Genomic DNA, 6,954 nt, shown 5'->3' on the forward strand with positions numbered 1-6,954 from the left:
ATCCTGGTGGGAATATGCCTCGACGACATCGTTCTTCTATAATGGAGGGAATCCATTAATTTACCTCTGCATTAATGAATGCTCTTCCGGGTTATAGGCCGAGAAATCGCTAGAAGTCATGGAGTTGCTGAGTTGAAATTTGTCGAAAATTGTGAAGAAGCTGAGCAGTGGTTAGAGAAAATGGATGATACTTTAGAGGCTATGAAGTGTCCATTAAATGAGTGGGCAAACACTGCAGGTTTCTTCGTTCAGGGTGATGCTAGGAGTTGGTGGAAATCAATGAAGGAATCTCGTCCATTTGGTTCTTGGATGACATGGGCTGCCTTCAGGAAATGTTTTATTACTTACTTTCTAAGCCCCAGTTACATATTGAGGAAGAGGTAGGAGTATTTAGAGTTCCGACAGGGTGACCTTAGCATCACAGAATTTGACAGTACCTTCAGGCGCTTAGTTAGGCATCATAATGAGACTTATGATAATCCACAAGCACAGATGGATCAGGAAATAATTGCACTGAACCAAGAGTACCGTACACTGGTAGCTGCTCATAGACCTAAAACTTATGAAGAACTAATCGTGATAAGTTTGAGTATAGAATAGTCTAAGTGGGATACGGAGATATAAGATCAACCTTAGACTTGGATCCAACCCCTGAGACAAAATAGGTAGCGGAATCAGAATCAGATGAGTCGGAATTTCCAGTCACGAAGTACCAGAGAATCAGTGGGCCCCTTCAGTTCTGTAGGTCCCAAACATTCTTTTTCTTTTAAATGACCAGTTTGGGGTTCAAGGTCGTCCAGTGAAGGCTCAGGCAATGAGTCAACGAGACGATCTTTAGGTCATTTCACTCTAAGTTATCCGATATGTAATCAGTGTGGGTTACGTCATCGAGGGAGTTATGGGATAACTAATGTAGTTTGTCGCAGGTGCAATGGCACCGAGCATTTTGTTCATGATTGTCCTTCAACACCACCTGGTGATTTTACCTCTGGCTCAAGCTACAGTGGATATCAACCAGTTCAGAATTTTGGCGCTTGACAGAGCTATGATAGCGGTGGCAGTAGTAGTCAGAGTTATGGTAGCAGTACTAATCAGAACTACGAGGGTATCAGAGATGTGTAGCTTGGTGGCAAAGGTAGCCAGAGTTTTAGAGGAAATGACAGCCGGAGTGTTCAGTTTTCGACCCAGCAGCAGGCTGGAACATCTTCTGTTAGCAGTAATTAGAGGAACAGAGCAAGACGTGGTTCCAAATGTCGTGTTGATCAGAACAATAATGCAGGGTATCAAGTTCATGGACGTATGAATGCCATGACTCAGCATAAGGCTAATCAGGATCCTCGAGTTATAACCGGTACGTTACCTGTCTGTAATACTTGGGCTAGAGTTTTAATTGATACGGGTGCTACACAGTCTTTTGTTTCTTCATCTTTTGCTCGGGCTATACCTTCTCAACCTTAGCCACTAGGTTTTGATATGTTGATTTAAATGCCAAATGGTGAATTATTTTGTGCTCAATGGCAATATCGGAATTGTTCAGTTATTATTGAAGGGGAAAACTTAGAGATTGATTTAATTCCTTTCAAACTGGCGGAGTTTGATGTCATTCTAGGAATGGATTGGCTATCTAAACACCGATTAAATGTCGCATGTTGGGAGAAATTTGTGACGTTCAATCGGCCAAGACTTCCAGCAATTACATTTATGGGTGAGCGACGTGTCCTCCCCACTAGTATTATTTCTGCCATTCGAGCAACTAGGTTGTTGAATAAGGGTTGTGTGGGGTTTTTAGCCCATGTGGCTATGAAGGATGAACCTTCTTTACGTCTAGAAAAGGTGCCAGTTGTAAGGAACTTCATCGATGTGTTTCTTGATGATTTACCGGGGTTGCCACCTACGAGGGAAATTGAGTTTACTATCGATTTACTCTCAGTACAAATCCTATTTCCTTGGCACCTTATCGAATGGCACCAGTGAAGTTGAGAGAATTGAAGATCCAACTCCAGGAATTGGTAGACAAAGGTTACATCCAGCCGAGTACATCCCCGTGGGGAGCTCCTATTCTTTTTGTTAAAAAGAATGATGGATCAATGAGACTCTGTATCGATTATAGGCAAGTGAATCAGGTGACGGTAAAGAATCGTTACCCTCTACCTCGGATCGATGATTTGTTTGATCAATTGAAAGGTGCTCAAGTTTTTTCTAAAATTGATCTTCGGTCGGGTTACCATCAATTGAGGATTCGCAAGGATGATGTCCTGAAAACTGCTTTCCATACGAGGTATGGGCATTATGAATTTCGTGTCATGCCTTTCGGATTGACAAATGCACCTACAACATTCATGGATTTGATGAACATAGTCTTTAGACCGTATCTAGATCGGTTTGTGATTGTGTTCATTGATGACATTCTAATCTATTCTAGAAGTGTTAATGAGCACAAGAAGCATTTGAGACTAGTGCTAGAACGACTAAAGGACAACCAGCTTTATGCCAAGTTCAGTAAGTGCCAGTTTTGGTTAACTCAGGTTGGTTTTCTTGGGCACATAGTTTCTGCTGAAGGAATTAGCATGGATCCCCAAAAGGTGTCAGCAGTGGCTAACTGGGAACAACCGAAGAATGTCACCGAAGTGAGAAGTTTTTTGGGTTTGGCAGGTATTATTGAAGATTTATTCAGAATTTTTCTGCAATTGCTCTACCTCTTACTAAATGGACTCGTAAAGGTATCCAGTTTGTGTGGGATGAAAATTGTGAACAAAGTTTTCAGGAGCTTAAACGACGTCTCACTTAGGCCCCTGTTCTCGCTCTTCCAGATGACAGTGGTGAATTTGAGGTGTATACTGATGCTTCTTTATCAGGTTTTGGGTGTGTACTGATGCAGCATGGAAAAGTTATCACCTACGCTTCCAAACAACTTAAAACCCATGAAAGAAATTATCCCACTCATGATTTGGAGTTAGAAACAGTGATTTTCGCTTTGAAGATTTGGAGGCACTACTTATATGGGGAGAAATGTCGTATTTTTACGAATTATAAGAGTTTTAAGTATGTGTTCACCAAGAATGAGCTAAATTTGAGACAAAGAAGATGGATGGAGCTTATCAGTGATTCTGACTGTTCGATCGAGTACCATCCTAGGCATGCTAATGCCGTGGCTAATGCTCTTAGTCGGAAACATCACGAGCAGCTTGCATCACTTCAAGCTATACACGTTCCATGACTATTTTCTCTTCGGGAAACTGGTGTTAATTTGTAACCAGGTGAGCACGGAGCTTGGCTAGCATATTTTTAGGTTAGACCTATCTTTGTAGACATGGCCATAGAAGCTCAGGAACTTGATCCAGAATGCCCTGAATTAAAGGAACAAGTGTTGAAGGGGGATAATGAGAAATTCGTCATCCGTAAGGACAGAGAGTTATTAAAAGGGAACCGTTTGTTCATGCCTAAAGATAATGAAGCTATTAAGAAGGAAATTCTGGATGAGGCTCATACTTCAGCTTATGCAATGCATTCGGGAAGTACTAAATTGTATTGTACCATTTATCCTTTCAATTACTGGGAAGGGATGAAGCGGAATGTAGCGGAGTATGTGAGTAGATGTTTAATCCGCCAACAGGTTAAAGCAAACAGATAAAGACCTTGGGGATTGATGCAGAATCTTCCGATACCAGTTTGGAACTGGGAGGCTATCACTATGGACTTTGTGTACGGACTGCCTAGAACACCGTCAAGGTACGATGGTATCTAGGTAATTGTCGATCGGCTTACCAAGACCACTCATTTCTTACCAAATCGACAGACCTATTCATTGGAGAAATTGGCGAAATTATTCTTCGATAATATTGTTCGTCTTCAAGGTGTACCCATCTCCATTATGTCAGACAGAGATCCCAGATTTACTTCCAGGTTTTGAAAAGCCTTTAATGCCGCTATGGGTACTCAGTTACTATTTAGCACTGCTTATCATCCACAAACTGATGGTCAGTCCGAGCGGACAATTCAGACTTTAGAGGACATGTTGAGAGTGTCGGTATTACAATGGAAAGGTAGTTGGGATAACTATTTGCCGTTGGTGGAATTTGCTTACAATAATAGTTATCACTCGAGTATTGGTATGGCGCCTTTTGAAGCACTTTACGGGAAGGCGTGTAGGACACCCTTATGTTGGACAGAGGCAGGAGAAAGGCCGTTGGTGGGACCAAAGATTGTGGATACCACCAACGTTAATATCCAACTAATTAAGGCGAATTTGAAAGCAGCACAACACCAACAGAAAAGCATTGCAAACAAACACTCCAAGGATCATGAGTTTACAGTGGGCGACTTTGTGTTCTTGAAGTTGTCTCCCTTGAAGGGTGTTGTTCATTTTGGTAAGCGAGGAAAACTGAGTCCTCAATACGCCGGTCCCTATCAGATTATTGAGAGAATTGGTGCAGTTGCTTATAAGTTGGAGCTACCACCGGAGTTGTCATTGATCCATAACGTTTTCCATGTTTCCATGCTTCAAAAATATGTACCAGATCCCTCTTACATCATCCAGATAGAGCCATTGGAAGTAAATCTGGATGCTAGCTATATAGAAGAACCAGTGGCTATCCTTGACAGGCAGGTTAAGGTGTTGCGGAACAAAGTTATTCCTTTGGTAAAGGTATTGTTGATAAGCTCATATTTATATATATTTTACATAAAATTCACTTGTCTTTTTTTAGTTAGTTCCTTATATTTTTGAGCTATTTACTATGTTTTTTTGTTTTGTGTGATTTATCAAGCAAAGAAAAGAAAAGTAGCACAAGTGAGTTATTAAGTAACAAATTCGTCAAAACTGCCTGTGCAAATTAGCTGACTTTGGAAGCATGTTACGAACAGCTCAAAATGAATGAGAGAATGAGCCTTATATGCTTGGAAATCTACGGATGTATATTTTCTGGAGCAATTTACGGATTGTTAATATCATTCGTCTAGAAGAAGTTATGGGCATTGTAACACCGAAAGGTTCAAAAAAGGGCTAAGCAGATTTGGCTAATAAAGTGAGAAAGTAAAGGCACTTGTTTTGTGTTTTTCTTTGTCATCAACACTCAGCAGCAAATAGGGTTATGATTGCACTCATTTGGCTTTGGAGCAAGTGGAAATGCACAGCTAGAAGATGAACAAGGCACATGGAAAAAACATGGACAGCACACACACAAAGAGAAAGGCATGGCATAGACAGTTTGACATGGGCAGAAAATGGGTGGATTGTTGGCTGAAATAATGAAGAATATGTGTGTGCAAATGCAAAGGAAAAACACACACACATGGGCAAAGGAAACACACACACATGGGCAAAGGAAACAAACACACATGGGCAAAAAATGGGTTGATTTGTGGCTGAAATGATGGAGGTCAAGTGTGTGCAAATGTAAAGGGAAACATGGACATCACACACCCATACAAACTGCACATGCAAGGAATTGAAATGGTCCTCTCCTTAGCCTATAAATACATCCACCATTCCCCTTCCTAAAAACGATCTTGATCCATCAAAAGAGCTTCATTCACAAACACAATTTCCTTGTAGTGACCTCCATCCATTCATCTAGCCATACTACATCTCACCAATCCATACACTTTCATCTCTTAGCCGTGCAAATCCATTCCATTCATCTAGCCATATCTCACTAATCCATACACTTTCATCTCTTAGCCGTGCAAATCCATTCCATTCATATATCCATACACATCCTAGACACTTGTGCTACAACAAGGTGGTGAAAACAAAGGTCCTTGGCGTTTCAAGCTTGGAACTTTGGAGCGTTTTAGGTGTACTTCGTTCTTGCTTTCAATGTCTACTTTGTTATTTTCTAATTTTGTTGCAATTATGAGTGGCTAAACCCCTATTTAGTTAGGGGGAAGTTTGAAGCCATGAACATGCTTGAGATTTGAATTGATTTCTTCCAATTGTGATTTGATAAGTTGTGATTGCAATTCAATTATCTATTTTATTCATAACTGATTCTTGTATGTTTATTAAGGATGTATACTTAGTTTTCATGCATGAATTAGATGCTAGAATATAAATGAGTTTCACCTAATCGTTATAAGTTTATATTCATGAGTAGTGAAGGTTGTTTATCACAATTGCGTTAATTGAATTCTTGGCAATTGTATCATGCATTCATAGTTATAATTGCCTCGTCAACACTTATGATTTTCATTGAACGTAATGATCTCTAATTGTATCTCTATTATGCATTCATATAGGGGACTTTTAGAGAATGATTTGGGCTGTCGCATGCAGTCATCCAATTCAATGAGTAAAGGAAAATCTGAGGGTTAATTTGTGCATCATGGTTAATCTGGGGTGTTGAGCATCATAGTTTATTGAAAAGCAATTGGAAATCAATTCATATACAAGTGTGTCATGTGTGAAGAACGGACCTCTAACTAATCCATCCATAATCTTATTTCTTAAATTCGTTTTACAATCTGCCTAGTTTTATAACTTGTTTGTTTGTTTCAAATTCATCAAAACTAAAATCCCCCTTTTACTTTCTTATTTCAAAGTGTTTAAAATCTGTTTTATTTGTGTTTTAGAGTGTTTTGAGTCAAGTCAAAACCCAAATTTCGTCCAAAGTTGTGTTAGAGTCAGAAACTGCCTAGTTTGTGTTTTTAGGCAGTTTTAAGTGTCTTTAAGTTATTTTGAGTCTTGTGAACCTGTTTTGAGTTCTTTAAGTCTATTCAAACGTTTTTAACTTTGTTTTTATGTTTTTGAGTTAGTTTAGAGGTTTTAGCAAGCCCTCCTAATCCCCGGTTTAGAACGATCCCTACTTGCATTATTACTACAATTTGACAACAAGAGGGTTTAATTTGAGTGCTTAACTTTCATCGCATCAATTGTGGAGGAACCATGTAGTCGAAGAAGCTACTTGGGAAACAGAGGAATCAATGCGGAACTAGTATCCCTTTCTTTTCATGTAA

The 6,954-nt window shown here is 39.6% G+C and overlaps 1 pseudogene; it reads left to right on the top strand.

Moving 5' to 3' along the window:
* Positions 1 to 931: 931 nt before the first annotated feature.
* Positions 932 to 6,954, top strand: LOC126584291 (uncharacterized; annotated as a pseudogene).

The sequence above is a fragment of the Malus sylvestris genome, chromosome 10 (genome assembly GCF_916048215.2).
Source record: "Malus sylvestris chromosome 10, drMalSylv7.2, whole genome shotgun sequence".
NCBI classification, from domain to species: Eukaryota; Viridiplantae; Streptophyta; class Magnoliopsida; order Rosales; family Rosaceae; genus Malus; species Malus sylvestris.